The 20,344-nt window shown below is 24.0% G+C and overlaps 1 protein-coding gene across 2 annotated transcripts in view; it reads left to right on the forward strand.

Annotated features, from left to right (window-relative positions):
• Nucleotides 1–14,112: 14,112 nt before the first annotated feature.
• The window catches only part of LOC112594609 (protein Tob1-like), a 44,603-nt gene continuing 38,371 nt past the window's right edge, over nt 14,113–20,344 (forward strand). For both annotated transcript variants that reach the window (XM_025339493.1, XM_025339495.1), the window contains exon 1: nt 14,113–14,482. The gene's annotated coding sequence lies outside the window, so the exon portion shown is untranslated. The remainder of the gene's footprint in view (nt 14,483–20,344) is intronic.

A 20,344-nucleotide genomic window follows, 5' to 3' on the forward strand; every position in this document is an offset into this window, starting at 1 on the left:
ACTTAAACATGATTTAGGTATCATTGGCCAACGAATTAACCAATAATGTAAATAAACTTAAAATAATTCTAAAAAAAAACAATGATAGAATCCAAGGCGCCGAAACTGTACTAGGTCTGGAAGCTTATTAAATATTTAAAAAACAAAAATTCACGTATTTCCAACTTATTAATTCATGTTTAGGTTCCCTTCTTTTACGTTTTTTATGTAAAATTTAGTACTAAGTCAACTTTACTTTTTATACACAGACAGAGTATAGTTTTTAAATATATTATTAAACATATAAAAAATATATTTAATATAATATAAGTAATATTAGACAACCTCTAATTTTTGGATCAAAATATATATTTTATTAGAAGATATAGATGGTCTTCATAAATTTTCTCTATATGTGTATTACAAATACTATAATATTGTCTACATACATAAATATATAGATACAAAATCGTTGAATATAATTTATAAATACAAGCATTTGTACTATAGTGTTTATACCATATTAATATATTACGAACATGCACAAATTCCATTGAATAATTGGAAAGGTTTTGAAAAAAAAAAACAATTGGGACTTTTTTCTGTAAATAAATTAAAGGCCGCAAGAAAATCAAAAATTATTTTATAGAATTATGAACTTATGTATAACTTCTTTAGTTTATATTTTCAAATCCGTTTTTTGAAAATCAGTATTAAAATTTATAAATATTGAGTTATTTAAGAAAAATAGGCCTTCAATGGAGTACAATTATTATATGAATTATCCCTTTATTGGAGTCTCAGATTATGTATACCCGACGAGCGTAATTTATTTGAATGCAAATTAATCTTAAATTAAATTTGTTCTGTTTGAGTGAATTTGGGTATACTGTTTAAACGAACTTTAGTACCGAAGTGAGAAGATTGTGTAGCATTTGGGCTAAATCAGTATACTATAGGAATATTTGATCAAAAACATATTTCTTCCCGTTTCAATAGATATAGCCACATATACTAGGGCATCCTTAGACAATTTTCAAGAGGGAGGGCGAACCTATATTTTAAATCAATAATTACCCTATGTATATAAAAATAACGTAAAAATGTATTGTTTCATACATTCATCTTTAATGTTTAATGTTTATTTAGATTTTGTATTATTAAAATAATTAAGTACCTTCAATATAATATAGGTTTTATATACATTAAAAATTATTATAAGAAAATGCCCCTTCGCCCCTCTCCCTTGGGGATGCGCCAGGCCATATAAGACTATTATTATTAGAATATTTTAAAAATAAATTTATTTTATGCACTATACAAAGTTGTTGATAATGATTCAACACTTTACAATGTTATTAAATTAAATAAAACACAATACCTAGGTACAACAATACAACCACTATTAAATATTAGTAGGAAGGTATATAAAAGTTGTTGTTATTGGAATAAAACATATGAAAACAAAAAATAATAAAGTCGCTTCAATTGGATTTTAGTTATAGTTTATTTTACTTATTAATCGTCCAAACTGTCTATTTTATTTGTTTGGATGGATTATACGAAACTTACACAAACCATATAGACCTTTCGTACCTAAAACATATACATTACCTTATTCATATTTTTTGCGTAGCATTGAATAACATTTTAAAATGTGATTTTTATATGCTGAGGAAAAACTAATGTTATGAATATTATATTTTTTGGTAACTATATAGATGATTTATAATTATTGAATTGTTCACTTATTTTAAATATTATAATTATTATGAACTATACATATATATATATAACAGAGTGGAGTCAAAAAATCGATTAATGCTTAAAGAAACACATTTGTAATATTTTGACGACACTAAATGTTTAATTATGTATAATAAACATAACATTATCATTATATTTATATTCATATACGCGTGGTGTCATTCGGTATGTTGTCACTATAACACTACAATATGTATACTGATTTTTGTTTAATGAAATATTCCTTGCTGAAGTCGTAAATAATCATTTTTAATTGATCATTAAAAACAGATAAGTATAAAATTTCAAACTAAACAATAAATACATATGAGTACATAGATGTAACATTGTTACATTCACATAGAAATAGTAAATTATTATGAATATAGAAATAGGCATCAAATTAATTTGAAAATTGTGTAGTCAGTTTGCAATTTAAATATCATTGTATAATATGTATTTTTAATTTTACTTTAAAGAAAGAGGTAACTTGTGAGTTATAGTAATTATATAATATTAAACAATTATAATATTAAATAAATACGTACAACTATAATGTTGATTTACTTCATTTAATTTTCATCGATTAATAATTTATTAACATTGATTACTATCTTAAAATGGTTTAATTTAATTTAATTTTATATTAAACATTAATATTTTTTTAATATATATACCTAGATACTAATATATGCTTGTTAAAATAACTTAAATACGTGAATTGTTCATAGTTAAATATAATGTTTGAAGTTTAAGTAAATAATACACTATGTAGCACCTAAGTATCTATGTTATATTATTAATTTTGATATTATTGTTATTAATTATTAATTATTTTCATTTTTAACTTACAGGATTAGGTATAATATAAAGATAGAAAAATAGTATTTTAGTTTTTTTCTATGTTAGTATAATGTTATTACATGCATGTATTTTATATACATACGACGTAAAATTGATAAACTTATTTTTATTTTTTCTCTTTGATCTAATGTTGTTACATAAACTAACATAGATAGGTAGTATAGTTCTAAATTATAACTAATGGTCATATATTTATTGAAAAATTGCTTTGTTATACCTAGAAATAAATTTTTGTTAAAACTGTTTAAAAATTTGTAATATTATTGAACTTCTTACTTTAAAAAAATATTGGTAATATTATTTACCTATAATAAAATGATATATTACGTTAACGTTTAGAAAAACAAAATAATACCTAATAATTGTATAATTATTCACACGTACAGTAAAACCGTATGATAACAATTTACCTTGGTGACAATATAATCACATAATTCCTATAAATATAGTATAATCACCAATAAATCTTATTACATTGTATACTTAATTTTCTAACAATGAATTAAAAAAAAAAAATTTTGCAATAAAATTGTTTTATTAATTGCTTTTTTACTATCATATATACTATAACTTTATAAGTAGGTACACAATATATTATGGTATATAATATTATAACTTCAAATAAATACAATAATACTATAAAAAGTAGTCGCAGTAGTACATATATAATGGATAACTTAACTAAAATAGTTACATTATTTATATTTACTCCGCAATAATATTGTAAGTTTTGAGGAAGGGGAAAATTGCGAGTAGGATAACTGCTTAAATGTGATACACTCATTACACTCTATATAAGTCCAGGTGATGACTGATAACTGACACGACCTCTCCAAAGATAAACCAGCGTAGTAGTTTATCGTTGTTTTAATTCGCACTTGTTTAGATAATAATATATTGGAATTGAAAACACAACCAGAACTCAACATTATAATACAACATAACGATGCCTCTGTCCTGGAGATACTACTATCATCATTCTTAGTTCAGTGATAAAAACAGCTGATAGTGTGGTTAAACTATGTTTTAAAATATTGCACATTCTAAAAGAACATTATATCCAACTGTTTGTATTATATGTATATAACCAAAATTATAAGACTTACCACGTAACCACGTGTGTAAGTATATAATGGAAATGATATAATACGAATATGCAACAAACAAAAATATAAAATTGCCTAATCAACTATTTTTGCTTTAGGTAAGCTTTTAGCTTTATTATAAAAAAATTATTTTTAACGATTTTTGAATAACTTTTCGTAGAAGCACAGTAATACGATGTGTATTTTTTAAATATAATAATAATTTGTAAATATTCGTTAACATTATTCTTAAGATTTAAGATAGTATTGTAAAATAAAATATATTTAAATAAAAATATAAATTATAATAAACAGTTATTAAACATTTATGTTACTGTTATGTGATGCATACAATTTAGAAGTAATTTAGTGTAAATAATAAATTTTAAACATTCGACTAACGAGTATAGATATGAATTAGGTATATAATATTTATTCTTTAGATCCAAATTAGTTTCATAATTATTCATGAAGTAATTATTAGTACTATTTGATGAGACGTTAGAAGGTTAAAATTGAATTTTTTTTTAATTGTTTTTTTTTTTTTATGATATAATAAGGTCTATAACCTTAAAAGTATTAAATTATAAATGGGTATTTAAAAATACATACATATAGGTAGCTGATAAGAGATAATAATATATATATGTATGTGTGTGTATAATGATACAACATTGCTACATTACTATAATGATAGTATATAATAATATAATATTATACGTCTGATATATTTTAAATAAATATAAAAAAAAAAATGTATTGGTAGGTGGCTGAAAAATATATAACTATACAAGTATATTTGTACTTGTAATATTGTGTAATAATTCTGTATAAAAATTGAAAAATCAAAGAATTACAATTATTGTAAATTTGTTAGAGTTTTTTATAGTGATTTTAACCTAATAATGTATATTATTTAACATAATAATATATTTTATTCAATTCTTTTAAATATATTTACCTTATCCGTCAATTAGTCTATAGTTATTCTAATACCGCATTAAATAATATTTAAAAAATAATCATGCACACATATTATATTAGGTATATTTCTAATATAATAATATATGTTTTATGTTTTAATCTCCCATAAAAACTTGCACAATGATGAATAATAATAGAACTACTATATATTACAATACTTTTTGGCGAGAAAGATAAATAAATTTTAAACCATTCGACTTTTAGCCTAATTTCTACATATTTGATACTAAAAACCGGTGTACTCACATATTAATAGTAGATTTAAACGAAATATTCAAGACTTATATTATTGTGATTTATAAATTGGTAAAAAAAAAATAAATAAATTAGCGAAATTCAAGTAACTTTTAGAGAAATAAATTTAAATACTGTAGTTTTCAACTATGGGTCTTAACCATGAATTATGATTTATAAGTTATATTTTTTTCTTTAGCGAGTTCAATTTTTTATCTAGTGTTATGCAGTCATGCTTCTTAGTATATAGTTATATTATAAATAGGTGCCTATAGAATTTTATTTTGTGGTTTTAAAATTTTCCAAATATTCAAATAGTGTTTTCTTAGATGGCATCAAATTAATATTTTTCACTATCATAATCGAGATCACGCGAGTTTAATCTAAAGTTTTAAGTAGGTAACCTAATCTTATCTTTTAAAATATATTACCCGGTTTATTTTCATCGAATAAATTATCCGGAATCAATTATTATTAATTTATTATCATCATACAAAATATCTGTTGTATATGTAAGTGAAACAATAGTCACTATAAACTGCCTTTTTACCGTTCACCGTGCCTTTAAATAATTCTATAAATGTATTTCCTTTAAAAGGCTTTGAATTAGGAAAAAACCATATACTTTAAAATGTTTAATAGCGAATAACTATTAAAAAGTTATACTTTTTAAACATAATTTTAAATATGTTTATAAATTAATGTTAAATTAATAATTGTCTTGCCTATCAGTCTATAAAATATCGTCAATTTATTAATTAATATTTACCATACATATCAATAATTAATAATAGCTTCCCCACAATGTTGTTGTTTTATTAATAGCGGTTGTATAGTTTTCATTTGATATATATTTCATATAGTTAAACCGAGTATGCGTCTAAACTTATGTAATAAAAAACATTAGTAGGTATGTTACATAAGTTGTTAAATATCTCAGTATCTTACTATTATTCTAAATTTTTACGATTCAAGATACCTGTCAAAAAACCTAAAATCGACAATTAATAATAAATTTTAATACCTAAAATTTTGCTAAATTATAACAACTTCTCTATCTGGCCTTAAACACATGGTATCCACCTCTACATCAATTTTATGATACCTCCGACTATCGTTCATGTATACTTAGATGGAAGAAGTAGAACCGTGGAGTTAGTACGTTTGAGCGTGCTTATAAATAAAATCGTAAGTAATGTACTTATGTGAACTCGATTTTAACGACCAATTGGAGCGCACTATGCCAAGTGATGGGAGTGATTATAAAATATTCGATTTAGTTTTTTATGTATAGCCCTTAATTTCTAGTCCATTTTTATATTTTTTATATTATACAGTTTGTATATGTGTGTTATTTGCTAAGTAGGTTTAATTTAAACATTCAAACTGTCGTTATTACAGCTTCTTTTAATTATAAGTACTTATTGTTCGTAATAGATGTGCAAAAAATAATACTTTGTAACAACAAGAAAAAGTGTTAAATTAATAATTATACATAAAAGTATTACATAATAGAAACATTATTATTAGAACTTTTGAATAAATAAAATAAATAATACTTTTAATTAGCAATTGTTTAATTAAAAAATATAAATAAAAAATGTTCTTTTATAATATGTGCACAGAAATGAATGAAGAAAATTAATTGAATACGAGTAACTATTTTTTCCTTTACAAAACAGTTTCTGTCTTATTCGAATCAATATAGATTTATGCTCAAATAGACTATACAAATCAAGCTCAAATGTTCTGTGGTAATTTTACGGTAAAAATATGTAGCCATGCTCAAACAGGCGACGCCCACTGATGTAAATATTATAGGTTATATTGGTTATAACTTATAATATATATATATATATATATATGTGATATATTTTCAAAAAATTAGTCGTTTTGTAATTATAGAAAGTATCGAGCAGTGTTAGCTAAAATATATTATATCGTTTAATTGGTAGTTTACTAGTCAGTTGATATAATGTCTACAACAAAATTATAATAATACAATGGCATTCATTGCAAGTTAATAAATGTGCTATACATATTTTAGTAAATATTCAAATCCTTACGGATCTCAACTATCATCCAGTCGAATATTATTTGATCCTATATATGCCCACTAAGTTTTGTAATACTTAGATAAACGGAGGGCGGAACTGTTACGAATTATATACCTAAATATATATACAACTGTATTTATAATTTATGGGCTTATGGTTAAATAATTCGGGAGGTAGTAAATTATAAACAGTGTAATATGTAGTAAGTATAGCAATATATACAGAAAGTATTTTAAAAATAGTATTTTTTAAGAGTGAAGTATTATAGGACGCTATATTACTTGTATTTTGTATGATAGTCTTGATAATAATAAATGTTTTACAGCAATATATGGAATGACGTTCTACGATTACGTTTAGGTTTTAAGATTACATGAAGTATACCTATAGTAAAATAGCAAACCTCGAATGGAATGTTAAAAATATCATTTCAATCTATTTTCAAGCGTTATTAATATTAATATATTGCGTTATTGATCATAGTCTAAATTATATTAGGTGATTAGGTACTGATTATTATATATAATATTATCTTCTATCGATGCAGTTCAGATTATAACTAAGTTTTACATACAACTATTAAACCATTATAATCGATAAATAAATGCTACCAAATGAATAATACCTACCTAGGCAAATTACTAATTAAATATGAGTTACACATTAATAAATAAACACGTATGTTTTTATAATCATAAAAGTAAAATAAATACCTAATTAATAAAATTTATTAGTTATCTTTTACCATCATTCTTATAAATATGATTAAAAAAAAACTTTTAAGTATAAAATAAACATATATTAAAAGTGGAAATAAAGATTTTTGTTTGGATAAAGAAAAAAAAAAGAAATTAAGCCAGAAACTCAAAATATTAAATTCTCTAAGTACTTATTTATAATATTACCTAAAAAAGCAAAAATAATAATATTATTATTTATAAAAGTTGAATTGATCAAAGATAATGGAAAAATAATATTGATAAAGGCTTGTAAAATTGAGCTGTGTACTTTAAAGATTTCTGTAAATCTGTCAAAAAGATTGAAAATCAATAATTTTTATTGAATTATGAAATAGTACATTAGATTGTAATACTTTTTAAAATTAGTTTCTGATTCTGAAAAGAGCAATAGATAAATATATTTTGATTTTATAATTGTGATTTTTTTTAGCGTGTGTGCCTGTTTTTTTTTTTACTGTTTATATTATAATTTTTTGTATATACCATTTTTCTCTCGGTTAAAAAGTTTAACAAATTTAATATAAGGTTCCTTATAAGTTGTTGTTAATAGAAATAAGAAAATGGATCGTTAATTGTATTTATATAAATTGTATTTGTAATAAATTTAAAAAGATAACTAAAAAACATCAAAAATTTCAAGTTTTTTGAAAATTATTTACTTCGTGTAAAATAATGTAGAAAATAATAATATAAACATTTGATAAAAATTTCAAATATCTGTAATTTTTTTTTAAATCATAATAAAACATGAAAATTATTTAATACGAAATTGTTATTTTAACGTGATTGTCCTATTTCCTTTAAATTTAAACTTTAGACGTTCACAAAAATATTAATAGTGGAATTATCTTAAAATCTAAAACTTATGAGCAACCTACGAGGAACATATATTTAATATTCAGTTCTTAGGTATGAATATAAATAATTATAAGAATTTTCGATTACATAAATAATATACAAATCTAAGTGATTTTGGTAAAATTTATTAAATTTTTAACCTTGAACATATATTTTTTTTATATTCCAGTACTAACAACTAATGGTGAACTTTTTATTTAATTTTAAAGCTTTTTTATTAGATGAAACATAGTTTATCGAAAATTTCGGGTCTATAAATAGTTTAAAAAAGATCAAATACTTAAAATATTATTTCACAAAATAGAAAATATTTATATAAATAATTTAAATTCTGAAAATATCAAGTATATAATATGATTATTATTTTTGAATTACAACAAAATTAGATTATCTAATTTCGTTGAAAAACTGGTTCTATAAAAAATCCCATTTTTTTTTTAAAATTTTTAACTGTGATCTTCCATAAAGTATAAACTAGATAGTAGATTCACTTTTCTTATAGAAAAAATATTTAAGTTTGTTGTTATTTAGTTACTATTTATTCAAGTACTATTTCTAAAGGTGGTGATGACTTGATTATGAAATCAATACATTCGTCTGTCCGCTCAGTATTTAAAAAACAATAAAATAGTTCTTAAAATCATATATAATATTATAAATATTTATAAAAAAAATTACAAAACATACTATAATTATTTATTCTGAACTATAAATGTGAAGATAAAGATTAACCACATTCTTACTTATATAATATCTGTTTCCCGTACACTATTGTTGTTTATACCTTATGATAATATTTAAACAAAATTGAAAATAAACACGTTTACGTTATAAATCCGATTAAAATAATTTTTCAAAATCACATTGAAAATTAATTTAATAAACTACTTTCATAAAAATATTATCATTGAATATTTTATAGTTCTATGATGCTATTGAAAAATATTAATCTTTAAATTTGACCTCGACCTAAAATTAATTTACCACATTACTTTTTTATATCAAACATATAATGATCATTTAAAGTGGACCCACTAGTTACCAAACCTTCATAAATTAATCTTTTACTAATTATAATTGTTCAGCATTCGATGGTTAGTTGTCACTTTATTTACTAAACATGTTTAAAAGGATTACAAAAAAATTGTGTCTAAATTTAAAATTATAATTAAATATGTATTCATGTTATTTAAAATAAAAACTGATATATTTTTATTATTATTAATAAAATTTCAACAAGAAGTTCAAAAATTGTAGGAAATTGTTAGTACCTACTTATACTTATATTAATATATTATTAAGAAGTAAGTACCTATACATTTTTTATACATGGAAAAAATAATTTAATTGTATTTTTAAAATATTACCTATTATTTTCAGTTACAAACTCATAAAAATTACTATAGCTGTATTTATTATGATTGCTAGTTGCGAATTCTGTATTTTAAACAGAATGAATTTTTCCATAAATGTAATCTGACATGTTTAATCGTCAACTATATATTAGATCATTAAACAAAAATATAATTATTTTACAAGCAAGTAAAAATAAAAAATGTAGATAATATTTTTATATAATTTTTTAATTATTTTTTAAATATTTATGATTGAGAATTTACGATAAAAAAAAACAATATCTTTAATCTTAGCTCACTGTTTATTAATTGAAATTAAAATTAAAATTATTATTTATATTTATTCAGACAGTGATAGATGCAGTACATATTTACATTTGAACGTTATGAAAATGATTTAAATTATTAGTACTGCTTAATCTTTGAAAAGACAAATAATATTGATGTAGATTGCGATGAAAGTTTTTTTTTTGTTTATAATATTTAACCTTTGTTTTTATTTTTAGATATGTTAATAATATGTCAATAAAGTCATTTTTGAAAAATCGTTTACACAGAATTTTCTTATCCAGTTATTGCATTATAATTTAAAGTACAGCAAAGATAATAAAAATACATATAATTAATAATTATTAATCTATTGGATTCTAAAAAACAGTGAATGAGTTCATATATAAATTATACATAAGCTCGTGATGGATTCGTGTTTTCGCGTTATTTAACACGTGAAATGGCAAAAAATTAATCACTTATTAAATTCTTGACAAATTGCCAAATCATAATGTACGTATACATAAATAAGTGCAAAACGTTAAACGATACAATTTGTAATAAATAGTATTATAAGTATTAATTGATTTATTTATTTTATACATTATTTGGATTTCAGAATACAATATGTATGTTAGTATTATTTTTAATTTTTTTTTTTTATCATTTATTTTATTTTATGTTAACATCCAATAAACAATGTAAAATATAAGTGTAATTATCTTATTTAAAAATAATTAGCCATATTATCGTTTTAAAGGTATACAAGTTTATAGAAAAATAATGCATAACTACTTTGACAGACATTTTTTAAGTCAATTATTTGTTATTCAGAGGCATAGTCTATAGGTACCACATGGACAGATCATAGATTATTTAAAATATTAACAGTAATACATAATATATCAATCAAATTAATAAATAACAACTAATAATTTTGATTTATAATTTTTGTGAACAAGATATAATAATAATTAATATCTGATAAATAATTATAATAATTTATAACACATTGACACCTGAAAAATACATAGCCAATCAAATCTAAAAATTTTCTCTTTGTGTTCTATATATATATAGTATAATTTCTTTAACCATTTTTAACACATCATCTTTATATTCATTTTCGAATAGGTTCCAATATATTTTGAAATAAAACTAAATTTATTGTTTTACCAATGGTTTAAAACTATATGTTACATGATTATTTATTAATCGAAAGTATTGCCTACCTATTTATTACTAATTAGTATTTATCAATTTTTTTATTGTTTCTAATAAATTAATTTGATTTTTTTTTTCATATAAACTTTTGACGAGAATTGTAAGTACAAAGCTGAAATGATTTTAATATCATGATTCATGATTATTATTCAAATTAGGCTATATTTTTATATATAATTAGGTAATATGGTATTATATAATATATTGCTAATAGTTTAGTAGATGCTAAAACAAAGTATAGATTAATTATTAAACTATTTTTACTTTATATACTTCTCACCTCAAAAATTGAAATAATTGTACTTCACATCTGCAATTGTGGACCGTTTAGTTTATTATTTTAATAATCACCAAAGATGTGATAATTGAATACTTAGAAAGAATTTTGGTGTAATTTTTTCTTTTTTGGTAGAGGGAATGCTTAATTTATAATTTATTATGCTCATTACACTTATAGGTATCAGATCCGCACGCTTAGTTTACAATTATAAATTACATCTGGACAACTAAACTATTTAACCATAAAAAAAAGTGAAAAAAATAAATGAGATTAGGTACTTAATCTTAGATATTTTAAAAATGTTCTAACTAGAAATTATTAAGTCATTAAATTAATTTAATTAAATCTAATTTAATATCTGTTCAGGCAAAAATTTAAAGATGCCAAGTTAATAACATAATAAGTTCAATATTATGTTTATTTTAGTACATTAAATCGATTTTTATTAGAAAGGAAGGCAAGGGTCAAAGACCTGTACTTAAAATTTTTAGGTTTGAGGATATTACTTCAATGGGAAATGATCGACTGAGTGATAAATCATTTAAAATTGATAACAAATACATTTTCCGATACTTTTTTACATTAAAATATTTTATACTCAAGAAAATAATTATCTAATCCATCAAACGGACCAGCAATTTTATTGTATTGTACAGTGAGAGGTAAAATTTGCAACCACCCCACGCGTGGCACAAGCGCTCTCTCTGTTGACAACCACGAGCGTAAATATTTTGATTTGACCTAATGCGTTAAAAACCTTGGATACCGCCATATATTTTCAATATAGATATTTGAATTTTTATAAATTTAGTAATTAGTATATATCATTATGATATATTTTTGTATTTATACAATAATATACGTTTTTCAAGATAATTGGCTGAACATATTTTAATATTATTTAATTTATATTAATAGTGACTTACGGTATGTAAGCGCTAAAGATCTCTGCTTAGAATCGTTCTTCGTGTGCAGTGATTTATCATAAAATTCAAATTTAACATATTTATCACAGCGACGTATTTAATGATGAGGTACATTCAAAATCTATACTATACAGCAGAATGATTTCCTTGGCTTTTTAAAAACTATTATTAACATAATAATAAATATAACTTATTTGGTTAAAAAAATGTATAGGCGCTCATATGTACTACCTGTCTATTACTTTAAGGTTTAAAACAAATAAAAAGGTAGATATATTATATAATGTGTGATATACAATATTTTTTTTTATGAGAAACGAGTCCTCCATTAATATTAATTGTACTAATTACTGTAAAACAGTACTTTAAATAATATTTGTTTTTAAAGATATAATTATGAATATAAATTGTTAGCATTTACGTAAATGTATCATTTGAACAAATTTAGGTAGGTAAATACAACAAACGACGATAGTACATTATTAAACATTCAGTTTTATATATTTTAAAATAGTTAGAACGACATTGGATTCCAAAAGATAAGATAAATAATATTATTATATAGATAAATTTAAATATGTCTATAAATTATTCATTTTTTTTTAATTTTGTGTATTATATTGCATGTACTGCAGATATAAAGAAAAAATACAATAATAGAACGTTAATCTGAATAAATATAGCATATTGTTGTGTTAAAAAAGTATCATACAACCAAAATAGGGGAGTATGTATAATAAATAATAATACGTTTATACGTTTATTATTATATTTTATCAAATTATAATTATAATTATTATAGGTTGTAAAAAACAATGAAAATTATTGAAAATTTACGTTTCACCGCTACCACATGTTATTATTTAATACTATTATGTGTTTTGATATTCGTATTGAGCTATGTACAAAACAACCCCCTCCCCTCATCGAAGTCAACCATTACCGTCTGTTTTCGCGTTGTAAATCCAGTACAAGACTTTGACGTCATCGGCTCTTGCTGCAGGATTTTATTTATTTATTTTATTTTTCACATCGTCCCTCGCCCACGCCTCTTCTCATCAAACGCCTCCGACTTAAAAACCACCGACCCGTCGTGGGAGGTTTTATGTACAAGTAGTAATAACAACTTCGTTGTATCACGGGATTTCGTTTACACCACCACCGCCGTCTACTTATACTTGCTTGCAAATATTCTTCGAGTCTGTGCTGATTATACGATGTGCGTTTTACGGTGGATTGTCAGGGAAGGGGGTAGTCTGTAGAGGGTGGTTGGGTGTGTAGGGCACATGGGATACATGGAAATTATGCCACTGCCGCCGTGGTGGAGCGAGGACCGCCCCCTGGACACATCCGGGACACGCGTGGCGTGCGAGTGTGTACGCCTACGCGAGGGCCGCCGTGACGTCAGAACCCCCTAGCAACGGTGCTGCCGCTCGTGACGTATACTCGCTGTGACGTCAATCATCATATTGGCCGGAGCCCCTGAGGCGCGACGCTCGCCGTGGCAGCCGTCCGGGCCGCCTTGCATTCGGTCTGTCACACGCGCTCCGTACGCTCTACCGTTCTGTTCCTTTAGTTGTTAATAAAAACTTTTTTTTTTTTACACAGTATATAACATATTATTATATATCCCACACAACTTCTATCGGACGATTTTTGATCGAAGTGTCGTGTTTTTTGTTAACGGAAAACAGTTTCATAATATTACTAAATCAATTTTTTTTTATATAATATTTATAAACATTTCATATTATATTATATCGTACATATAATCCTACATATTTTTTATGTACCGTCATAGTTGTTGGTCTCTTTTATTTTGAAATAAAATTCAACGCTGGCAGCCCAACAGTTCCAACGGAATCACTTAAACGCCTTTGGTAAGTCAGTTTAACTTGAGCTAATTATAATATTTAAAAAAAAGTTTATGTATAGTAAAATTAAAAATTAAAATGATTATACGTTGACAAATATATTACTGGAGACACGTGCACAAAACCGGTTGGGTCAACGTCTATATTTCAGTACCTAATCGAGATACCAAACTGATAATAAACAAAACCTATCTTGTCTCAAAATAATATTTTTTCTTTAATTTATCATCAATTTAATTTACACGGATTCCGCCTTTAAAAATTCTATAGAGGTCGTCATTCGATTTGTTTGGAAATTCCAACACTGGAATAAGATGTTTCGTATTATTGAATTTAAAAATCTCATGTGGAATTTACAATTAATTAACTATTAAATTGTTCATTTGTGATGCCAATTTAAAAGAACTTTATAAAAGCTCATTTAATTATCATGATTCAAACAACTAAATGTATAATATTTTATGGATGAAATTCGAAATAGGTTTTTGTAACAGTATTTTATGTCACGTCATTTAATTAAACTTATTACAATTTTTCAAAATTATTTATTTTATAAAATTTATAAATATGTTAACTAATTTATTTTTATTGATATAAAGTTTCTCTGTACTGATAATAAATTAAGTATAGAAAAAAAAAAAATCATGGTTTTCTTTAGTAAAATCAAGACTTCTATCATAATCAGAACATGTTTGTCTATTAGGCGTCTACATTTAGCCTAATTACAACATAATATTTTTCTAATTTCCACTTTTTCATGTTTAGCTTTCACTTTCATTATTAATTTAAATTTAATAATATAGGTATAGATGATACCTTACTTTTTATACATAGTAGTAGAGATATAATATTTTTTATTAATATTTTTTAAGAGAAGTAAATGGAATTAATGTATAACTTATAGGTAATACTTATTTTTATGATTTTGGCGATATTACGGTATTTGCCTTGGAACCCGTTTAATTTCTTTGGGTGGAGGAATTTAGTTCACAAATGGGGAGGGGAAACACCGTATACATAAAATTTCACCTTGGGTGAAGCATCAACCGTTAAAGGACATGTCCCCGCGAACGCCATCAATTTTTGTTGTACATTTTTTAAAATGGTTAATTAAGAAAAAACGAAAATGATATAGGTCAATGGCCAATAGAGAAGATATCAATGGGTTAGTATATTTGTGTGTGCAATCTAATGGGAAAGTGTTTATATAACGGATTTTGTGACTTACACGATCTTTGAAATTTACCATTACCAATTTACATCATACCTTTCAATTAATATATAAATGATTATAAATAAAACTATCAAAGTGACTTAATTTTATACATCTTCAGCATTAAGGTTATCAAAATATACTATTTTAATCCTAAACGTATTAGTTTTTGTTATGGGCATAGTTTTATCTGAATATTATATTGGGTCAACATGAATAAATTCAAAATGGATATTAACTATTAAATCCAATGTCCTAGGATCGTATTAAAATACATAAAATATATAGTTATATCATATACATTTTACAGTTAGGTACTTCATAGAAATTAAAAGCTAATTTTCAAGGAGAGAAAAAAAATTAAGAAATAAGTAATATAAATAATATAATTTAGTAAATTATTTATTTATTTAATTTTAATTTTATGAGAAATGTGTTATAACTTAAAAATATAATGTAATCAAATTATTTAAAATGTAAATAATATTGTTTTTTAAGTAAATATTTCAGTTACAAATTACAATACAATTCTAGCTACTCGTTTATTAATTTTTAATTGACACCTCATAAATATAGTATATGCTATAAATACATAATAGTTTATACCTTATTTTAAGAAATATACATAAAAAGTTATTATTATTTTAAGAATACTCAATTATAGAACTATAGTATTTTTAATTTAAACCTATAAAAAGTAAGTATAATCAATTAAAATTAAAATTTGATTTAGTAATTATTAAACCAAATTAATTAATAAAAAAACTTTTTACAATTTTGCATATCACTTAAGTCAAATGGTAAAAATTAAATAAAAAACCTTTAATTATTAATCCAATTTTCTTATAAACTTTTACATTTTTAATTTCTTATATGTTCATTGATACTTTTAATAATTATTAACCGATTTAATTACCAGCACGTGTTAATAAGACAATGAGGAAATAATGACCCATAAAATTTGTCAATAAAACCATTAAAACTATTAGGTTAACAACGATTAAAATGAAAGAATTATCCAATGTTAATGAAGATAATTCCACGCGATAACGAATCAAATAATTAGTTATAGGTAATAGTACCGGTGTGACTGAATGGTGTTTGTTATTTTGTCTTGGTAAAAATCAAATACCTAAAAGTCTTAATCGTTATGAATGAAATATAATTACAACTTTAATATCATTAAGCACACCTATTTTCAGTTTATACATAAATATAAATTTTTTAGCTATCGGCTATCCAACATTTAAGTAATAAGCATTTTAAATATGTCACAGGATTCAATGGCATAAATATTTTCAGGTTTAGTGAAGGTCATAAACCCGATTTCATAACTTGTCCAAAAATAGATTATTCAGATTTGTTCTTTTTTCATTAATTACAGTTATATAGTTGAAATACTACTTAATTTTAATTTATAACATCGTTATTTGTATTTTTTTTGTATTTATTTGTGTTTCATTATTCATTATTATAACCATCCTGACAAGAATATATCATATTCGTAGATAATATAAAAAGTATCACATAAACATGTATTTTTATTCATAAAAAAGTGTTGTGATCAGGAGAAGAAAAACTTGTTCAAGGTTAAAATTAGCAAAAAAAATATAAGTCGAAATCAAGGTCGAATGGAAACGTCACCGACTACCGAGGCATATCCGAAACTCTTTTAAAACTACGAGTGATGAATGACGACGTTTTTAATAATTTTGACACTAGGTACTAGGTATATATTTATATAGATACTTCTTTTAACGTGTGTATTGTGACGACTATAATAAAAGACATAATGTGACCTAGTCCTCCGTGGGAATTTCGTTGTTCTGTTTTATTTATTACGTAATCGCCTAAACAACTTATAAGTTACAATATATGTATATTTTATATATATATTGTATCGTCGTTATCAGCGCACCAGGCAGATAACATAATAAATTATAAAACCATTGCCGGATATCCAATGCCATTACGCTAGAGCTTCATATACGTTTATCAACACTGTATACACAATACTATATAATAAGACTTATATACAATAGTGCAGCAAACCAGCACTTGGGTTTTCAATTGATATATTATATTATTATTGTGTATACTGTATACAGTATACACAGTGCGTACAGAAAATATTTCTGACCCAATTAACGATCCAACAGCAGTTCATTAATTATCATTACTAAACCAAGGCTATATTAATTAATAGTAAGTCGACCATCATAATACCTAATATTATACACTTTTCAATATTAAAACCGATTGTTCAAATTTTAAATATGAGAATTGAACAAACGGGATAGTTAAAACATTATCGCCGATAAACAATAATAGGTACCAATATTGTTAAAATTTGTTCTAGTTCACAAGTTCTGCTCATATATGAAAACGATATGTATCGGCAGTATTCGATATACTTCTAAGTTAAAATATAACGAGTACTAGGTACTCGATTCGTATACATTATTCGGTCGCTTCATTTTTAACCTCAAACAATTGCGCCTGTTTAAGCATATTATAATATATTATATGTTTCTGATTTCCTGATTATCACCCGTGTGCATGCGGTATTGCCGTTGCTTACCAACATAACCCAACATGATCGATTACCTAATCAGTCGTGGTATTGTGTCGTTGTGTGAACGAATAAGTGATTCACCACTAAAATAAGGTATCAGCTGTAAAAACAGATTACAGCTGATACTTTATTTTTTTAAATATTGATTTAACCACAATTTAAATTAAACATAATAATTTAATTTTATTAGGTACCTACTATTATTATAATTTATAATATTATATCAAGCACCTACTTTAGATATATATGTATGTATATTGTACCGAAAAAAATGATAATCCAGGAATTGTCGTGATTTCCTAGTCATTGTTGACAATGACTGGAAAGGATAAGGAATGTTGGATATTTCGTAGCTTTATCAACATTTCGGTATTATAATAGGCAATGTTATAAATCCGTATTAAAACAAATATCAACACCACTTTATTGGTGATCGATTTGATTATGAAACATAGGTAGGTACCTAAAGTATACTCGTATATGGTAAACCCGGTTTTATGTTATCATAACCTATTGTAACTATTTTCAACAGCATATCTGGATCGTAAGAATTTACAAGATGCTATTGTAAAACACAGTGTAAAACCAATAGATATGCTTGTCGTGCTTATCTACTAGATTATGTAATTCTAAGTGTTATAACAGTTGACCATGTAATAATAAGGACGACAAAATATAAAATATTGATGTTACATAAACAAATTAAAAAAAAAAAAAAAATCGATGTAATAAAGATAATGGTTAATCCTAAATGTTTTAAGATTATGATTTATCCTTAATAGATAATATTATTCAGTTTTTAACTCGATTTTTAAAGTTATCATTAGGGTTAGGATGTTAATGATCTTAAAAAGACTAAAAAATACATACAAATATGCCCAATAAATATCAAAATATACCTTTAAAAAAATTAAATATGTCATTTACGTTATATCGAGATTTATATTATATTTAAGTTATTTTTAAATTTGCTACATTACATTGAAATGTATCATGTATCTGATTCTATGTTAATGAATTTATTATTGAATCTGCAATGTGCACGACTAAAAGAAAAAATATGCAAAAGTCATAAAAATCTTAACCCTAATTATTATCAATGCCTTCTTTTAACAGGATAGTCATTGACTAAATGTAATCTTTTCCGGTAACATATATAAATATATAGTTATTTAAGTACATAGGTACTTAGGTAGCTATATATTTTTGTATTTTTTAAAGTATAATAAGGACACTACATTTTTATAATTTCAATTTTTTTTTTTTTATATAATAGTAATATTATGGTATAAATGTACTTATTTGAAAATAATAATTGAATTTCTTTTTTTTTAGATATGTATATAAAAAAAAGGAGAAGTAGGTAATCGCTCTAATCGCTCTACTGTACAGTAGGTGTTGAGTGAATCTCATTATTGAGTAAACCACTATAACAAATGTGCTAAATTTGAATTCAATGATAAATAATTGCACCCGAAAAATAATTCTTAACGAAATTTGTCTATCAGGCTATATTAATAAGTATATTTTATGATAGGTAGATTAAATTATTTATGCCAAAAGCATTAAATCTGTTCAAATTATTAGCTGTTAGGTTGACTTCGCACGTAAAAAGAATAGGTAAATATAAAATGCGGCACTATATAGGAATATCTTAAGTTTAGTGTACCTACCTCTGTTTACAATAAAATTGGCATCAATGTACCTAACATCCTAAATTTGTAAAATTATTTCATGAAGATAAGTACTCCACTTGTGGTGGATATAACAATTGGTATTTTTTGAACATAATTTAAACATTTTAAACTACTCTCTAAAATTTCATAATATACAAGAATATTTTTAAAAGTAATTTCTAAAATTAAAATCGGTTGTCAACATTGCCTTTTGATGTATATATTTAAATAAAAAACAATATATAAATATTATTTTTGTTTATTTAAAATAAACCTAAAGTGGGCTATTCTATACTAGTGTTTTTTTTAAACATTTTTTCTCTTTAGCAAATGACATCCCTATATAAATGAACATGAATAAAATTGTTTTTCGTAAGCCAAAATGAAATTCACGTGTCAGTTAC

Source organism: Melanaphis sacchari, unplaced genomic scaffold (assembly GCF_002803265.2).
Source record: "Melanaphis sacchari strain LSU unplaced genomic scaffold, SCAv2.0 Contig23_pilon_pilon, whole genome shotgun sequence".
Classification (NCBI taxonomy): domain Eukaryota; kingdom Metazoa; phylum Arthropoda; class Insecta; order Hemiptera; family Aphididae; genus Melanaphis; species Melanaphis sacchari.